General features: G+C 36.5%; 1 long non-coding RNA gene across 1 annotated transcript; it reads right to left on the reverse strand.

Moving 5' to 3' along the window:
- Positions 1 to 1,483: 1,483 nt before the first annotated feature.
- Positions 1,484 to 3,109, reverse strand: LOC121428019. The gene is made up of 2 exons (XR_005971726.1): positions 1,981 to 3,109; positions 1,484 to 1,944 (listed from the first exon to the last, which is right to left on the reverse strand). It is a non-coding gene; the product is annotated as an uncharacterized LOC121428019 (long non-coding RNA).
- Positions 3,110 to 18,965: the final 15,856 nt, after the last annotated feature.

Below are 18,965 nucleotides of genomic sequence, written 5' to 3' on the forward strand. Positions count from 1 at the left end.
CATAACTCTAAAATCTTTACATTGATTTTTGTCACTTTTTATTGATAATTCATGCCTGTTCAATATCATAACTAACATGACGTCAGGGTAGCATTCTCCTTTCAAAATAACAAAGGAACGATCGGGGCATCATAAAGACACTAGACAGTGAATGATATTGGTTGAGTATGAAATGTAAATTATAAAGGTGAAATACACCTAGATAAAATGCAACGACAGAAATTTATTTAAAAATTAAAAAGGAATGAAGCAACCCAGATGAGTTAAACTGATTCTCTGATCTTCACACAAAGTTCAAATGAATTGACGAAAGCAGCGTGTACAAGACATTACAGTATGAATAAGATACAAGAGATGTTGTGATCACTTTGGTCATACAAATACACCATACAACAGTGAGGCAGTACGCATCAAAATGCATTATGGGTGCATACATGTTGCCTGTTTATTAGCCTTCCTGACAAAATCAAATTCCATAAATTGACTTACATATATCCTCCTAGCAAGCAGATACACAGAATAAATAAATACCCCAGGCAATAGCCAAGCTTGCATCACATGTTCGTAAAGATGCTCCCTACATGTTAGTTTGTCTGCAGAAAGCGCAATTCACGGCAAATTCTCCAGAGCGTCTAGGATTAAGCTGGTCTGCGTCCCAGCATTTCGATATTTTATTGGACACAGCAAATTTATTTATGGCAAGATGTCATTTTGAGTGAGAGAGTATGGGGGGCTATTGATTGCATCTCGAGGCAAATTTGAAACGGAAGGCAATAAAGATAATGATGAAGGACAACGAGGGGGTACCTCGTGGGTTCAGCGTCAAGCTGAAATGGCCGTTTCGCAAGGAATTGCCGCAGGTCACATGAGGGAGATAAGAAGAGGCTTCCGTAATACAGGGGAAAACCTCAAGGAATTGTTGTCCAATCAAATAGATGGAGTGATATTACAGTTTACAACATAAACAGACTACCGCTTCATGTCTCTAGGCACCTCTGTTTTCTACCTCAGGGTTACATACTGTACATGTCGCTACCATGTTGTGCCCACACCGATAAATCCAGTGAATGATTGGTTGGTATTTGGCAAGCTTTCATTACAAGTGCATACAATTTATGGACGATGTGGGTGGGACTATACGTGTAATATAAGGTATATTGTACCAGGAGCTTTGCAAAGAGTATCAAAGGATATCAAAATGAAAACACACGTTTCCACTTGAATAAATTGGAAATTTGCAATACATTTTTATTGTCATCCTTCAGGCTTGAATTCATAACAAAATTATTGAAAATTTTAGAGGAAAATGATTTGCCTTTGCATTCAATAATGTCATCAGACATTTCAATCATATTTCAATGGAAAAATGTAGAATTGAAGAAAAATCTGCCCACTCAAGAGATAAAATCTATCAAATGTCATTAAAGTTGAATTAAGAAGAGGGTGAGTTTCCATAAATATGGTTTCCACACATAATATAAAGTATATATCAGTTGTTCAAACAAATAGCATGTCACAAAAATCTTCTGCCTTCTCGATATTTTGCTTTGAAAGTCTATGAAATTAGCCACCTGTCAGAGCCCGAGAGACGAGTGTACAGAAAAATCACTCTGAGTGTGACGTCACCGGAGGGAATTTAGTGTAAGAGGTGCCTGGGTGTAATACAGAAATGCTATGCAGAGAGTGAAAGATGATTTTACAATTTTTTGTCAAAGCAACTCAAATCAAACAAATAGGAATCATATGTACAAATCTTTACTTTACCTGTATAAAGAACAGTATGAATAACTATCATGAACTCTTAAATCATGATGAAAGATTGAAAACAGTGAGTTATTGAATGATATTTTCACTATTTCTCATTTATTTTATCACGATGTTCCATCAAGTGAGTAGCTGGAAAGTAATTCCGGCGGCTAGCTCAGCTCTGCGCGCGCTGCATGCCTATATGCTATATACATGTACAATACACTCAAGTACACCCAGGCATTGAGTGTGTACTGCACTGTAGTGGGGAAGTGTTCTGGTATGTCGACCCCCAGACCATCCCCATATATATCTCTATGGTCGAACCGCAGTTCATGACCATGCAGCAATCCCCTGACGTCTTTTTCTTCTTTCCTTTTGTCTTTGACACCATTTTTATATCCTGTGGATCATTTCCACTCATGGCTCATTCCACAGAACAATCTTGAATCAACTTACTATTCTTCTCGGCCTCCCGAGTTGTTTTCTACCTGTATATTTAATTACGCTAGAGGTCACCGTCAAACATACAAATGCAATTCGCAAGTGAGTTCAAGACAGCATGAAAGGTATGCGGTCCGGCAGCTCGACAGCTAGCTGCCCCGGAGCGGGTGGCCGGTCGGCACAAAGCAATTCCGCAACCAACTGTGTTTTTTGCAAGAGCCGCGTCACACGCGGATAAATATATCATGATAACACGTCTGCTACGTTATCGACTGGTGAGAAGATCTTGGTCAAATTTCATATTATTCGTCTTGAAATTATTCCTTTAGGGTCTATGGTATCATTATGAGGGAATTTACATATTTGGAATAATAATATGGCCATAAATATAATTTTAATCATTTCCTTTTTGCAAGTTCTCCGGCTCGAAATACAACTTCAACTGCAGTTTATTCAATTGTTTCGCCACGGACACAGTCCGGAACGAAAACAAGGCATTAAAATCGTCTAAAATTGCTACAAAGAAGAACAGTTTTAACAATGTAGGGTCATATTATTGACAATATGTCTTATGATAATTATTACTTCCTTTCAACATCGTTCACATAAAATCAATAGCGATAAAATGAAGTTTTGACACAAAAGTAAATATGAAGGCGTACGTGCATAGTACACAAAACAGCACTGCCTTGTTTACTACGATACCCCCGGTGACGTCACAGTCAAAGAACACCCGTCTCGGTAGGCATTGCAGGAACGAACTCGAGGAAAATGAGTAGGGATAAATCGTTCAAATTCACTATTTTGAAAAAAGAAAATGGGGGGTCGAATCACCTCTTAGTGTTTGGTGGGTTGTAAGGTTGCTATTAATGTAAATATCTCAATATTTTGAATCGTCTTCTTAATTCAACTTTAAAGGTAAATGCTAGTTTTGGTAACGATATCAAAATGAGTTCGTACAGAATCCAATGAAATGACCACCAAAGTGTCTGTTTGTATAAATAAAACGCATGTGCCAAAGGATTCTGGAGGAAATTGTGTAATTGCTGAGAAATCAGCAAATAAACACAGGATTCGGGTAGAGCGTCGGGCCCGACGCTCTAAGCAATAATTATACATTGTCCCACGTGCGCTTATCTGTGTTGGGAATCTTCGGTCTGAACATTTTTCAGCGTAGATTTCAAGATTTCACAAAGTTCAGTTAATGTAACTGTACCAGATCTAGATCCTCGATGATATACTGACAATTAAGCCTTGTTTTACAGACTTTCTCATGAAATCAGTGTTTACTGAAACTACTGGAATTTCTCTTTAAAGAACTCAAATGATTTATCATCGTGATTGGGTTAGGCCATGGACATAGTAAAAAATATTTCCCTAAACAGCAAATGCTACGGCAATGACCAACTCCCTTGAAAAAGGGTTAGACCAGGGATATGGTAAAAACTATTTCCCTTTAAACTTAAAGGGTATCAATTCCCTTCAAAAAGGGTGAAGCCAGGGAAATAGTAAAAACTCTTTTCATCTAAACTTTAAACATGCTAAGGCTATGACCAACTCCTTTAACAGAGGTTAAGCTCGGTAAATAATAAAAACTATTTCCCTTTAAAGGCAAATGCTAAGGCAATGACCAACACTTTAAAGCGTGGTATAGTATATGGTTAAACACCTTGGAAAAGCTATCACCTGCAGCAAAGCGATAGAGAGGAACACACGTATGGAAGACTGATCATGGAAACTCCACGATCACACTTCACCTGCAAAAGTAATTAAAGATGGCACGTTAATGTGTTTCCCGAGGTATAATATCCTTCCGAACATATGCATTCTGACTTGAATTGAGACTAATTACTTCACTGGATTTTTTTTAAAGGATATCTTAAACCTATCAGTATCCAGGAGAAAGTAGATTTATGAATTGTCTCCTAACTTATATTTTCTTGGAAATATATCAAATTATCAAATTTTATAGGTAGGCCTATAATCATTTCAAAGTGGTGACATATGCGGACCCAACTTGATAGTGGGCAACTTTCTCCTCGGAATAACATTTGAGCCATACTAAATTTCTCTGTTATTTTAAGGTTTTGCTTTTGACAACTTTTCCTGTTTAACGAGTCAGACAATCTATTTGTGTTATGTACAGGAAGAGCCACAGACAATTGGAGGCCGACTTAATACCATTTTGAACAAAATTTGCCCTACTTTTAAGTCCGAAATTAGCAAATTTGTCATCTCAAAGGTTGGGCTATAAATGGATATTCATCATACAGTTATCAAAGCCTAATCCAACACTCAATTTGAAGCTGCAAGTAACCCTGATCACTGTTAGACCATTCAAAAATAAATCTAGTAAAACAGTCAGTTTTGTGGGGAAATGCTTGTTGATTTATGAGGTACTGTATGTTGAATAAAATACTGAATGTGAATCATAATCATCAAAATTTAGGAAATCTCACAATTCTTGTGGAAAACTCCCCAAACAACTTCTAAATATCTACCCCTTGAGTTATTAACGAGAGGGAATTGCATACATGTAATATTCATCTATTTTCTGTCATCAGTGATAAGTTGAAAAAAAATCTTCTTTTCACACAGTGATCAGTAATTTTTACAGATAATCTAACTCTAACCAGGTAAAAGAACATGACTAAGTAAATTTTGTTAGTTTAGGCAAGCAAAACTTGCTAACAATTAGCCTAAACCTAGCCTACAATGAAGCATATTAGGGTACTCATATTAAAGGTAAATGCCAGTTGTGGTAACGATATCAAAATGAGTTCGTACAGAATCCAATGAAATGACCACCAAAGTGTCTGTTTGTATAAATAAAACGCATGTGCCAAAGGATTCTGGAAGAAATTGTGTAATTGCTGAGAAATCAGCAAATAAGCACAGGATTCGGGTAGAGCATCGGGCCAACATTCAAGGCAATAATAATACACTGTCCAACGTGCGCTTATCTGTGTTGGTGATCTTCAGTGCGAACATTTTTCAGAGTAGATTTCAAGATTTCACGTTTGGTTAATGGTCAATTTGGTTAATTTCAAGTTTGGTTAATGCAACCGTACCAGATTTAGATCCACGCTGATATAGTCATACTTAACCTTGGTTTTACAGACTTTCTCATGAAATTAGTGTTTTACTGCAACTACTTTCATTTAGCTTTAACCACAGCTTGAAAAAAAAACGTACTCACTGACAGAAAGCCTTCTGTATACCGGTTGTGGGATCTCAAAATGAGTTCAAATTAACAGAATCCAATAAATTGACCACCAAAGTGTTTGTATAAAATATGTGACAATTGGCTCTGGAAAAAAAATGTGTAATTGCTGAGAAATGAGTAAAATAAGCACGAAATTCAACAATGTGTGAGGTAATTTCAAAACGATACTACATGTAATACATTGTCCCACATATGCTTTTTTGTGTTAGTTAACTATTTAGGGGGCGTTGCAAGAGAATAATTGCAATCAATTGCAAATTTGAGTTACAAATGTACAAGTGATACATCAATAATAAATAAAACCAATCAATTTATTCTTAATGAACAGAAGCAGACAAGTGATCAAGAGTAAATTTACAATTAATTGCATGAATTATGATTGATTTTTGGTACCTTAAATGTACTGACAATCGATTGAAACACCCTATAAGAGTAACTGTAATAAGTCTATGGCAACCCATGTACAAAAAGTTACAATGGTAAATATAGATTGTATCTCTTGAAATGTTACAGGACCCTAGCATGTTTGGCAAGGTAGCTACACCACTGTGCACATCAATTGATCGACATAAAATCTAGAACAAGCACATTAAAAAATGTGTCCGGTGCGATTATGTTACAATATGCAGTATCGATCAGGAGAACGCATCACGCCACCGGTCTTTTCCTGTTCCTCTCTACCTTTCTCTCACGTGTGTAAAACCAATATTTGCTATAATGTATACCTGACTGTCTGTTTTGATCTTTCTCAAACGTTCTTTTCATCGCTCGTCAACCCCCCCCCAAGCAGGCTCCATCTCTCTCTCTCTCTTATCTGTCTTTTCTATTTCAGTTTTCTTTTTCTCTTTGGTTGCATGGGAGTGACCATTTCCTATCCTACAATGAATTCTCAAAGACATAGTTGCTGTTAAGAAAGGTATTAACATTCTGTTATTTCAATCCTTTACTACACCTTTTCACCTTCTTTCATCAGCGACATCCCTCTTCATCTTTTTATCTATAGATCCAAGCCTTTTCTAATTTATATCCATCTCTTTTCTATCCCTCCACTTTCTCATCTCATCTCATGAGCATCACCCCTCTCCATTTCCCTGTTTATATTGGCTTGCATCTTCCATCTCCATCTACTTCTCTTCTATATTCTTTTCATTCTAATCATCTATCACGCCACTATTCCTCCTTCTTTCACATGCATCGTCCCTCTTGATCTACCACATTCCTCAGTGTCCAGCTTCACAACTCTTCTATATTTGATTCCTCTTTTAGACCCCTCATTCTATCACCCAAGTTTCTCCTTCATCCACCCACATCAACCACATCTCTATTGAATTAATTTTCTATTAATAATCAATCACTTTCTCACTCCATTTTCCTACCTTCATTCATCTACATCATTGCCCTCTATCACTCTCTCTCCTCACTGGATAGCATCACATCTTTCTATCATCCTTCACTTTATCCATCACTCACTCTTTCCTTCTTCATGTATACCATAATAATAATAGGCACTTATATAGCGCCATCAATCTAGAAATCTATTCTGAGGCGCATTGCAATTATTATCAATACCCTGGCTTTAGCTCGAGCTGCCTTTCAGTGCTCGGTGCATTCAAGGAATTAATGCTGCCGGGTACCCAGTCAACTTACCTGGGTTGAGTGCAGCACAATGTGGATAAATTTCTTGCCGAAGGAAAACCATACCATCCCTCTTTCTATCCACATCATCCCTCTCCATCTCTCTCTCTCTCTTTATTTATCATCTTTTATTTACTCTACTTTGTCCCTTTATTTCATCCTCATTCCTCTAAACCTTCCTCTGTCTTGACTATTAAATCCTACACTGCACTAATTTTCATCATCCCATCTTCTTCCTTCTAAATTCCTTCAGCAAGAAATTTATCCACATTGTGCTACACTTAACCCAGGTGAGGTGAATGGGTACCTGGCAGGATTAATTCCTTGAATGCATGAGCACTGAAAGGCAGCTCGAGCTAAAGCCGGGTTTTAATGATAATAACATGCCTCGGAATAGAATATTTCTAGATAGATGGTGCTACATAAATGCCTGTTATTATCATTACTAACACACTTTTCTTCCTTCTTCCTTCCATCCATCCTATCCACCCCCCCCCCCCCGTCTCCATATTGACTCGCAATATCAATCTTCCTCCCTCCCTCATTTCATCATCCCATATTCCCATCTTCTTTCATTCACCCCCTCTCTCCGTATTGACTAGCATTATCAATCTACCTCCTCTCCCTCACTTCATCATCCCATGTTCCCATCTTCTTTCATTCACCCCCTCTCTCCATATTGACTAGCATTATCAATCTACCTCCCTCCCTCCTCTCCCTCACTTCACCATCCCATATTCCCATCTTCTTTCATCCACACCATCCACCATCCCCCCTCTCCATATTGGCTAGCATTATCAATCTCCCCTCCCTCGTTTCATCATTCCATATTCCCATCTTCTTTCATCCACACCATCCACCATCCCCCCCCCCTCTCCATATTGGTTAGCATTATCACTCTCCCCTCCCTCGTCCCATATTCCCATCTTCTTTCATCCACACCATCCACCCCCCCTCCATATTGGCTGGCATTATCAATCTCCCCTCCCTCATTTCATCATCCATCTTCTTCTTTCTTTCACATCCACACCATCCCTCTCCATCTCACTCTCTCATATATTCTACATATCTCTTCTTCATTCCTCATTCTATCATCTACCTTCTTCCATCCACATCATCCCTACTCCACCCCCCCCTCTCCTTCTTGGCGTGCATCACCCCCTCTCTCACTCTCTCTCCTGGTCGGGCCCCCGCATCATCTCATTTCATTTGCCACGGCTCATTTACGAACCCGACGGAGCAGACATCGTGACTCACACCTGACACCTTCCATGTCTGCACCAAATGTCACCGGCATTCCTTCTTGAAAACCGTATTGAAGATAAATAGCATTGACATGCATGCAAGTTGCTATTAAACTCCAACATTATACTGAATCACCTTCATACTTCACACTGGTCAATATAATGCATCTATAACTTTTAAGTTAGACGTCAATTATGCACCAGATTCCTCTTGTATATTTTTTACTGTTCTTATTCATCTAATTATTTACCTAGAAAAATAATTAAAGACAACAGCATCTAGGCATGCATGCAAGTAGCTCACTCTCAAATATCATATACATGTATACTGAATCATATTCATACTTCACACTGGTCAAAATAATGCATCTGCAACTTTGAAGTTAGACGTCATTTACGCACCAGATTCCTCTTGTATATTTTCTATTGTTCTTATTTCTATGCCTCTAATTATCTACCTAGAAAAATAAATAAAAACCATAGCATAGGCATGCACGCAAGAAGCTCACTCTCAAATATCACCCTGAATCATCTTCATACTTCCCACTGGTCAATATAATGCATCTATGAATTTCAAGTTATACGTACATGTATGCACAAGATTCCTCTTGCATATTTTCTATCGTTCTTCACCTATACAATGTAGCTCTAATTATTAATCTAGAAGATAATAGCATAGACATGCATGCAAGTAGCTCACCCTCAAAGATTATACTGTGCCATAAATACAAATTTTCATTACTGCAAAATAATGTATTTATAAAAGTCAAAGGTACACATTAAATTTCCCCTTACATGTATATATTATATTTCTTCTATTGTTTCAACCTATGAAATTTACACCACAGTTAAAAAAATGGGCGTGTCTCAATGACAGTAAAACCCACTCCTGCTTGGGCAGCACTTATTATTAATACGGCCACTTCAAAAGTGGTTTTGCTTCACATTTCTCTGAATACAAGTCTTTGAGCATAATTAACAAACTACTCGCAAGCCACCATGCTTCAAGTGTGACAGGAGGGGGGGGGGGGCATTTCTGTTACATGAACTTTCAAATGGACTTATTTTTTCATCTCATAGCAGTGTTGTAGTCAAGACATAAGCCTCCAAGGCCAAGGCTTTAATACCCAGGGCCAAGGCTTGAATACCCAAGGCTGAGACCAAGGCATAGAAACCCAAGGCCAAGGCTTGAATGTTCAAGGCCAAGGCTTTGAAAAAGTAGGCCTTAAGGCACCTTAAGGCCAAGCCCGAGCATCAAGGCACTACAACACTGTCTCATACCCTTTTCATAAACCTATCCTCCAATTAGCCGCCTAAGAGTAATGCGGATAATTCAATAAAAATTGCGTTCACAAACTCCGAAAATAAGCCGCATTATTTTTACGAGCGCCCATCCTGAAAAAGGCGGATAATCGTCATGACAATTGGACACGCCCCCTCCGATGCAGTTGTGTTGGAAAAGGGTGACCTTGTGACCGCACCATGGCAATTATCCGCATTATTTGGAAATGCGTTCATAAACTCAAAATCTTGTCCCGATGCTGCTATTATGCGTATAATAGCAGCATCAAAATAATGCGGATTATTCTTGTCCTCCTCCAATTTTACGACCAAATTATGCTGCTATTAGCCGCATGAGGCCAAGTAAAAAAGATAGTAGTTGATCGTCAGGGTTTTTTGAGAGCGGTGATGAGGGAGGTCCTTGCTATTTGCTATCTTACTATTTTTTTTAAGAACAAGGAGGCATTTTCTCCGCCCGATTTTTTTACATCAGTGATGAGGGAGGTCCTTACTATTTACTATTTTTTTTTGCTATTTTATGATTGTCAGGCCATGTAAAGCTCGAATTATGTGATCGATGTATGCTCAATATTAATAATAAATGAGTAGAAATATATATATATATATTATATATGGATAAATATCTACGATTGATTGGAAATCTATGGAAAATGTATTGTGCGATAAAAATCTATTGATGTATTACTGATGTATACTGGTACTGTATTGTTGTCAAACAGAATGTTCATGTCAACTGAATAATTAAAACATTTTATGTAAGGGAAAAAAAATGCATGGGGGTCTTTTTTTATTACCATGGAGTCATGTTCAATTTTCCAGAGCCAATCTCATTTCTAGCTCTGGGCATGGTTTCGCATCGCAGTTTTCAGCTGCTTGTTCGTTTACATAATGCTTAATACTTCTGTTCAATTTTCATTCATTTTTAAAAATGATATTGACTATTAAATCCCTCATTGAATATTCGATTCAGTAAGCGGGGTCCCCGAAAATGCACTAAAAACGAAGAAATCCGTGATGTTATCCGAGTTTGCAAACTTTATTTCCTTGCTAATTTATGATGGTATCTTCAAAATTCCAATAAAAAACCAAATCAGAATTTTTTTCTTTCTTGCAATTACGGCGATATCAGACTTTGCAATTGTTTTTAAAGTTGCGAGAGAGATCCCAGAGTAATCTTGTGATTTTTTTCGCTATTCAGCAGCCATAAAAATAATAACAAGAAAATTGATGCTGTAATCAAAAAGGGAAGAGGGCGCAGACGAGAAACAACAGTTTTTTTTTTTTTTTTTTTCAGAAAATAGTAAATAGCAAAAATTTTCATGCGGCGGCCAAAATTGATGCGCGCGAGGACGATCAACTACTTTCTTATTTTACTTGGCCTAATTGGGTTTATGAAAGGGGTATCATAGTGCCCTTAATTTAATTTTGCAATAATTTCCTCACCCTAAACCACAAATGTTTGATTTTCATGACGATTGGGTGGAAAATATTTTGACAATTTTGATACCCTTTTTGCTGACTTTGGCAATTTTTGTACTTTTCTTCTGACTTAAAAGCAAACTCGATACCCTTTTACTGTACATTGCCTGGCCATGAAAAGCAACCCTCTATGCATGCTTTTGTGCAGAGCTTGGTGGTTCACCTCATAATGGCAGCCCCCCCCCCCTCCCTGGGGTGATAAATGACTTTATTTCAAGTATCAAATATTTAAGGACTGAAGAGAGACTCAATTTTTTAGGCCATCCATATTTACAGTGATTAATACCTATATGTATAAATATCCATCCAGGCCACTTCTAGGCCTATATGTTTTCTACCAACAGAGGGGGTTCTTCTTCTTAACAACAGACATTTTTGGGTGCTACATGTACCTAGAAGTAAAATGCTTTTACATACACAGTTTGAACAAGTCAGCAAGCTTAGATTCAAATTTGACACTTAAAATATTACTCTATTGAAAACAGAAACTGGTGGGTGTGTCATAAAGCTATTCGTAAGTTAAGAGCGACTTTAAGAAACTGGTGATCCTTTCTTGTGGCAAATGATATATATATGCACCAAAATGTTCATTGGCGATGGTTTAGAGCGTAAGAAAGGTTCACCAGTCATTCTTAAAGTCGCTCTTAACTTACGAAGAGCTTCATGAAATGGCCCCCTGGACTCTTAACACATGTATGTGAGTACATGAATGGTTTTAGTCTCAATATTCAGACTCTGCATTATACACGGCACGAAAATCCATTGGTTTGTGCCTTCGACCTACGGTGCAATACAAAAAATTTCAACCCTGTTAGATCTGGATTGCTCAATTTTACTGAGAGGGCATTATTTCAGAAAGCCTGTAATTTCTACATTATTCAAACAAACACACATACACAGAGAAAAAAAAATTGGTGCCATTAGTTCATTTTACCATTTCATTTCAATGTTTTACAAAAATAAAGTTATACTATGCTGACTGCAAATATTTTTTACTGTAAAAAAAAGCACACATGAAAGTCTGAAGTTTTCATAGGGATAACTATACATCTATACTTTATCAAAACTCATATCATCTGTATGAATAAATGATCATGACATCAAAGTGAGGAAGGGATATAACAGCACTGGGGCATACATTCTGTATTGCTGATCTGCAAAAATACAAATGGTCTTGTTTTGTCACCAGATGGTGCTATACAACTAATCAAACCTCATAAAAATGAGTTAATTCATGACCTGCAAATAATGACTGATGGGTTATCTGTCTTGAGCTGTACCTCCACCCAAGGAGAAGTTCATCCGAATAATCAGAAAAGTTTGTTGTAAAAATACTCCCAACAAATTAGTAAGTTTGGTGAAACCCCATCAAAGATTAAGAGTTATTAGAATGTTAGGTATATTTATTTGTGACATCACATACGAACAGCTGCCCCATTATTATTGTCATATGAAATGTATGATTTTTTTTACTTTGTAATGACTAATTTTTTTTTCTTTCAGGAGCAGGTGTGAAATAATTTTTCTGCTGATATACTGAAAGTATAGTACAAGAAAACCATTTTCAATATTTTGAGAAAATGACATTTTTAATAGATACATAGGGAAGCAGCTCGCATACATGTATGCTTTCATATTCTATAATTAAAATTCTATTGATGGATTTCTCTCAAACCTTCGCCCAGGGAATAATTTTCCTGGTATAACATGGCAATTTACTCCACATTTTTGAAAGACTGCTAGGCATAAAGTCTTTTGTATATTTTTTACGTAGGACTGTACATTACTTTTGTTGAGAGCTTTTCTCTTATGACTAAAAATGTTACTAAAATTTGTAAAGCAAAATTATTCCCTGCCTTTAAAAATATATATCATTTTTGGGCTTGTTTTCCAATAAACTATTTTACAGGGTGAATGAATAATATGACTTCAAAGTGAGGAAGGGACATAGCGACACTGGGACATACATTCTGTATCGCTGATCTGCAAAAATACAAATGGTTTTTGTTTTGTCTCCAGATGGCGCTATGCATCTTCGGTGAAACTCTACTTGATTGTACATATGATATAACATCTCTCAGGAGAGGCAGGTTCTTCAAAAGGTATAAATGTATCAATGATCAACACTACACATTGTCTTTGTTTTGTCTCTAGATGGCGCTATGCTTCTTTGGTGAATCTTGTACGTATGAATACAGAGATGCCAAGCTCAAATATCGGCTATGCGTGAGATTTTCTGTGAATCTGAGTGAGATCACAGACATTGTGTTCAAATGTATATGGGGATGGTTGTGATAGTTGCGTGAGACAGAGATTTGAGGGGATGAACAAGAGTCCAAAATGCTTGATTCTCATGCATAATGCGTGAGACTTGGTAGCTCTGTGAATAGTACATATATGATGTCACTGTTGAAAGTGGGATAGATCTGAATAGATATCAATGTACTAAAGATCTACAGAATCATACATTTTCTTTGCTTTGATCTCTACATGTAGATGGCACTCTCCTTCTTTGCTCAAATCTCCACTTGACCATACATGCATGGGTAATTTATTACACTTGTCATGTACATCGTATTCTAATTTCTAATTATGTTTCAAGCATTCTTTGTTCTTTCTTCTCATGGGGTGGATCATTGTTATTGATTCCTACCATGTCTTGGCGGCAAATCCCATCTCATGGAACAATTCAAGAAACTTGCAATCATTTGTAAGTCGGTCACATTCAATTGCTAGTTTAGTTTACTGATTGAAAATGGCCCATTGATAACTTTGATTAACTGTAAATATTAAAGGGAATTTCGCAATTGCTTGCAAATATGTTGTTGCAACAACCCACTATCTCTGCGTTCAATCAACACAAGAAACAGAATTTTCAAAGATCATTAAAAAAAAAAATCTTTCAAAAACGCAAACATAAAATGCTGAAAAGACGTATTTGAAACGCAATCCTGCAAAACTAATTGGATTTAAATCACACTTTTTTTTTTACAGTTATGTTGTAGAGTTACATGTACAGCTTGTATGTATGCTTTGAGCCCTCTAATTCATTGTCATATAAAAGTCATGTTGTATGTAACAATAAATTGTATGGAAAATGTGAATGAGAATCTAGTTTAACGAATTTACAATAAAAATGTCAAATTTAAAGAGGTCATGTTTCCTGAATTTCCCATGAAAAAACTTTTTATTATCATTGTCAAGCAAAAAAATGAGAAGAAAATTTCATGATAACATCTTTACAAATACCTTTTGGACACACAACTAAAATTATAAGACACACGTATGTGAGTGTTAATATCTTTTATTATAAAAAAAATAATGACAGTACTAAAATGGTGCTAGATATCAAATTCAAATTTTCACAAATACATGTAATCAAGCAATGGAATATGGTAAGAAACAGTCACCACAAAATATATCAAAATCAACTCAAACTAATGGTGAAAATATGCATTCTTCAGATAACATTCAAATCAGTGAAGTCACTGGAAGAGAATAGCAATGCCAAGAATCCAATTCGGGCTGCACAATTTGACAATCTATTTACTTGTACACGACAAGGGCCAAGTTAAATGTTTTATTTGAAAGATGACCTACAAAGATATCCATTAAATACATTTTGCACACCGACTTGACTATTGAAGTGTGTGGGGGGGGGGAGTCAAGGGGATTCTCCCTAAGACTTGCTTTAAAAAAAATATTATACAAATTTCTGGAAAAATATGCTTCTTTACTGTCTATATTTTTTTGAATTTTGTAATTGTTGTAAACTTCCAGTAAATTGAAAAAAAAAAGTCTTTTGGCCCTGGGTCGAAGCTTTAGGAAATGTACATTGATTTGAGACTGCTTTTAAAATCATGCACATGTGGGACAGAATCACAATGTCACAAACAAAAGTTAGAATGTAACTTGTTTAAGGTACATGTACATTATCAAATACAGTTTCTATTCCTGAAAATGAAAAGTATTAATCATGAAAAATGATAAAGATATATCATAAAATAGTCAATCCACGCCCCCATCAGCTGTGCACATACCTGGATTAGGCCTGAGTAGTCAAGTCATTACGGTTCTCTTGAAAAAAAATCTTTAAATGGGCAGTTATGGTAAAAGCAACAAGAAGGGGAAAAACCGTCAAAAATTGTTGAAATCGCAAGTTTCGCACCTTCACATGCATCCCATGTATTATCCATATTTCCTTGGAAAAGTATTTTGATTTTAGTTAATATACAAATATACAATGACACTTGAGGATCTGGCTAAAACTATATTCGCATCGAAGGAACATCACATAGTACTATTCTCCAGAGGGCCATCGGACCACATGCCCACAAAATACAAGGCGTACCATGAAACCTCTACACTCATCATGATGTCATGCAAACAATGAGAATGCAGATTTTTCAATAAATATTATCAAAGGGGAGTCCAAACCCCCCAAAAAAACTTGGTTTTATTGGAAGAAAAATCAGACAAGTACATGGGTGAAGATTGACAAAATCAGAAGAACTATGAGAATATTGTAAAACTTGGTATTCGCTTTACCCATGGAGACTTCAAATTGGCCGCATTGGTGATGTCATGCAGTGATGTAAGGCGAGGACCCTTCTACCAGACCCCAGTACATAAAATTGTTTTAAAATGCTGTTTTTCAAAAGTTTTAATTCAAACTATATCTTTCTTTCATGAGGATATAAAGCATTATGCTACATTGGTTATATTTAGATTACTGCCCAAAGGGAATAGGTACTAGAAAAAAAAACATAAATCCTTTATAACATGACCTATGGGAAAGTTGTCCTTCCACTTGTCATAATTTACTTACCAAGTTGCCAATTTGAAATTTACATACTTTTAGGGATCTCAATTTTAAAACAGTCATAACTTTCTTTTGGGTTGAGACTTGATTTCCATCAAACTTTCATATTTCTTTTTTTTCTCCTTTCCCCACACAACATTTTATGACTAGGGTTGGGTTCCCCCTTTAACCGATTTGAAAATAACAACGGAGAAAACATTGGAAGATGGAATGTTTGTGATCATTACATGTCAAAGGGCGCCGCAGAAATTTGAATTGTATACATAACTTGTGTTGGGTCAACTTGCATTAAATACAAATTGTGAAAATCTCACGTTATTTCTTCATGACAAGACATGCACCATCGTCCAGTAGCTTACTATATCCAGGCTTGATAGAAACGTCTGAAATCTTCTGGTAAAATTACCCTGTGACTTTATGAAAAAGGTGTTTTCTATTATTTGGCGAAAAAGGATGAATTTAGGCTTCAGTCTGAAAAGTGGCATCCCTGGAATTAAAACACATCTCATGACCTGCTGATGCAGGAGGATTTTTTTTAAAAATGTGTTATTTTTTACAGTCCTCCTTCCAATGCCATGTAGCCAGACGAAGTCTCAGCAGAGCATACCCCAGACCGAAATAGACTGATTTTTCAGTCTATTGCTGGCGCTGCTTACTTTAATTCAAAGAGTTTCTATCAGAGCAATTGACTTACATGTAACCACTGTTGTGTCTCGTCTTGTTGAAATGGGAACCTATGTGGCAAACACTATTTGTGCACTGTGGTTTTAATACTCCTGAGATGTAGCTGACCACTGATTTATTTATGAGAGTTAACATTTTGCATCAAATCTATTTCTAAGAAAATCCCTGAAGCGAGCGAGGATCATTCGCATTTTGTGATAACAGAAGGTAAACATAATTGTGAAATTCACTTCTGTTCATTTCATCAGTGCACGTATCTCACTCTTGTATCCTTCCTCTGTTAAAGAGAAATTCCAGTAGTTGCAGCAGACCTTCATTTTTGAGGAGCGCGATCGTGCCGGCGCTCCTACCGCGCTCCTTAAAAAAAATAAGGAGGGCAAAAAATTGCGCTCCTCAAAAAAAAAATTGATAAAAAAAATTTGCTAAAATTTCACATCTTTAAATCCATGAAATTGCCTTCTTTTTTCCATAATTCCTTGAAATTACTTTGATTTAGTTGAAAACTATCAGAAAAATGAAGAATATTCATCTTTTTCCCGACTCTGATTTTAATCTAATCTTGGTAAATATTGCAGTCCCATATCTAGATTTTTATGGCAACACCATGGAAGTCTACATGTGGGACTACAACATGTACCGAGGTAAGTTCAAATCAGAGTCGGGAAAGTGGTGAATATTCTTCATTTTTCTGATAGTTTTCAACTAAATCAAAGTAATTTCAAGGAATTATGGAAAAAAGAAGGCCATTTCATGGATTTAAAGATGTGAAATTTTAGCATTTTTTTTTTTTTAATTATTATTTTATTTGTATTTTTTTTGGAGCACGTACGACGTCTTTTAAACGAATTGACGTAACCCAGGCCTAGTTTCACCACAGATTAATTAATAGCTAACACACCTATTACATATATACAATGTTAAGAAAAATCTACAATTTATAATACATGTATTGTAACGAATTGATTTGAGCTCCTCACAGAGAGCGATTCTCAGCTCAATTGAGCTCCTCAAAAAAAAAAAGGAGAGCGATTTATTGAGCTCCACAAATTTATAAACGTGAAGGACTGTTGCAGTAAACACTGATTTCATGAGAAAGTCTGTAAAACAAGGCTTGTCAGTATATCATCGAGGATCTAGATCTGGTACAGTTACATAAACTGAACTTTGTGAAACCTTGAATCTACGCTGAAAAATGTTCAGACTGAAGATCACCAACACAGATAAGCGCATGTGGGACAGTGTATAATTATTGCTTTGAATGTCGGGCCTGATGCTTGACCCGAATCCTTTGCTTATTTGCTGATTTCTCAGCAATTACACAATTTCTTCCAGAATCATTTGGCACATAATACAAACAGACACTTTGGTGGTCATTTCATTGGATTCTGTACGAACTTATTTTGATATCATTACCACAACTAGCATTTACCTTTAAGGTCAGAGATCGCTGGTATCTGTAGAAATGAATGCAGACACTTCAGAAGGGTTGTTAGAGCTAGAAAAGTTGCTGAGGAAGTTTTGGCGGGTTGTGTGAAGATTACGAGTGTGGAGATGGGTTTTACTGGCATTGTTGAGGTGCATAGGGGAAGAAAAAGAATATCATCCTTCCACTCTCATATACATCTAGGGACAGTGATTATCCGCGATCGTCAAAAACAGACGAAATACAGAGAGTTTAGAGTACTAATTACCAGTAGATGGCGGTATGCCAGTTGGATTGAGTAAAAAACAAAATTAGCACTCTACACTCGTCATTTTACATGAAAACGTCCTACCTATGCACTACGTCGGCCAGGAATCTTGTACTACCACAATCAACTAGGCATGCGCATCATTTCTCTCTGTATTTACCTGCGTACAGTATGTACATCATCACAAAGAAAGTCAAAGGTCATGTCATTGTGTTGTTCATCGTGCGAACGTTAAGTAAGTGAGCAGACTGGTAAACCTCTTATTTTTCAGACCTTCATTTTTGATCAGTGCGATCGCACTGGTGCTCCTAGCGTGCTCCTAAAAAAAAAAACGAGAACAAAATATCTTGCTCCTTAGTTAAAAAATAAAAAACCTTCACCAAAAGTTGCTGAAATTTCACATTTTACAATTTCATATTCATGAAATAGGCATCTATTTTCCACAATTCCTTGAAAATAATATGATTTAGTTGGAAACTACCGAAGAAATGAAAAATATTTACCTCTTTCCTGACTCTGATTTATGATGTTGAACTCAGTAAATATTGTAGTCCCATATGTAGATTTTCATGGTGTTGACCAAGTGTGAAAAGATAAATGATCAAACGATCGTTTTCAGTTAATGTTGCAACACCATGGAAGTCTACATGTGGGACTACAATATTTACTGATTGTAACATCAAGATTCAAGA

The sequence above is a fragment of the Lytechinus variegatus genome, chromosome 14, assembly GCF_018143015.1.
Source record: "Lytechinus variegatus isolate NC3 chromosome 14, Lvar_3.0, whole genome shotgun sequence".
Lineage (NCBI taxonomy): Eukaryota > Metazoa > Echinodermata > Echinoidea > Temnopleuroida > Toxopneustidae > Lytechinus > Lytechinus variegatus.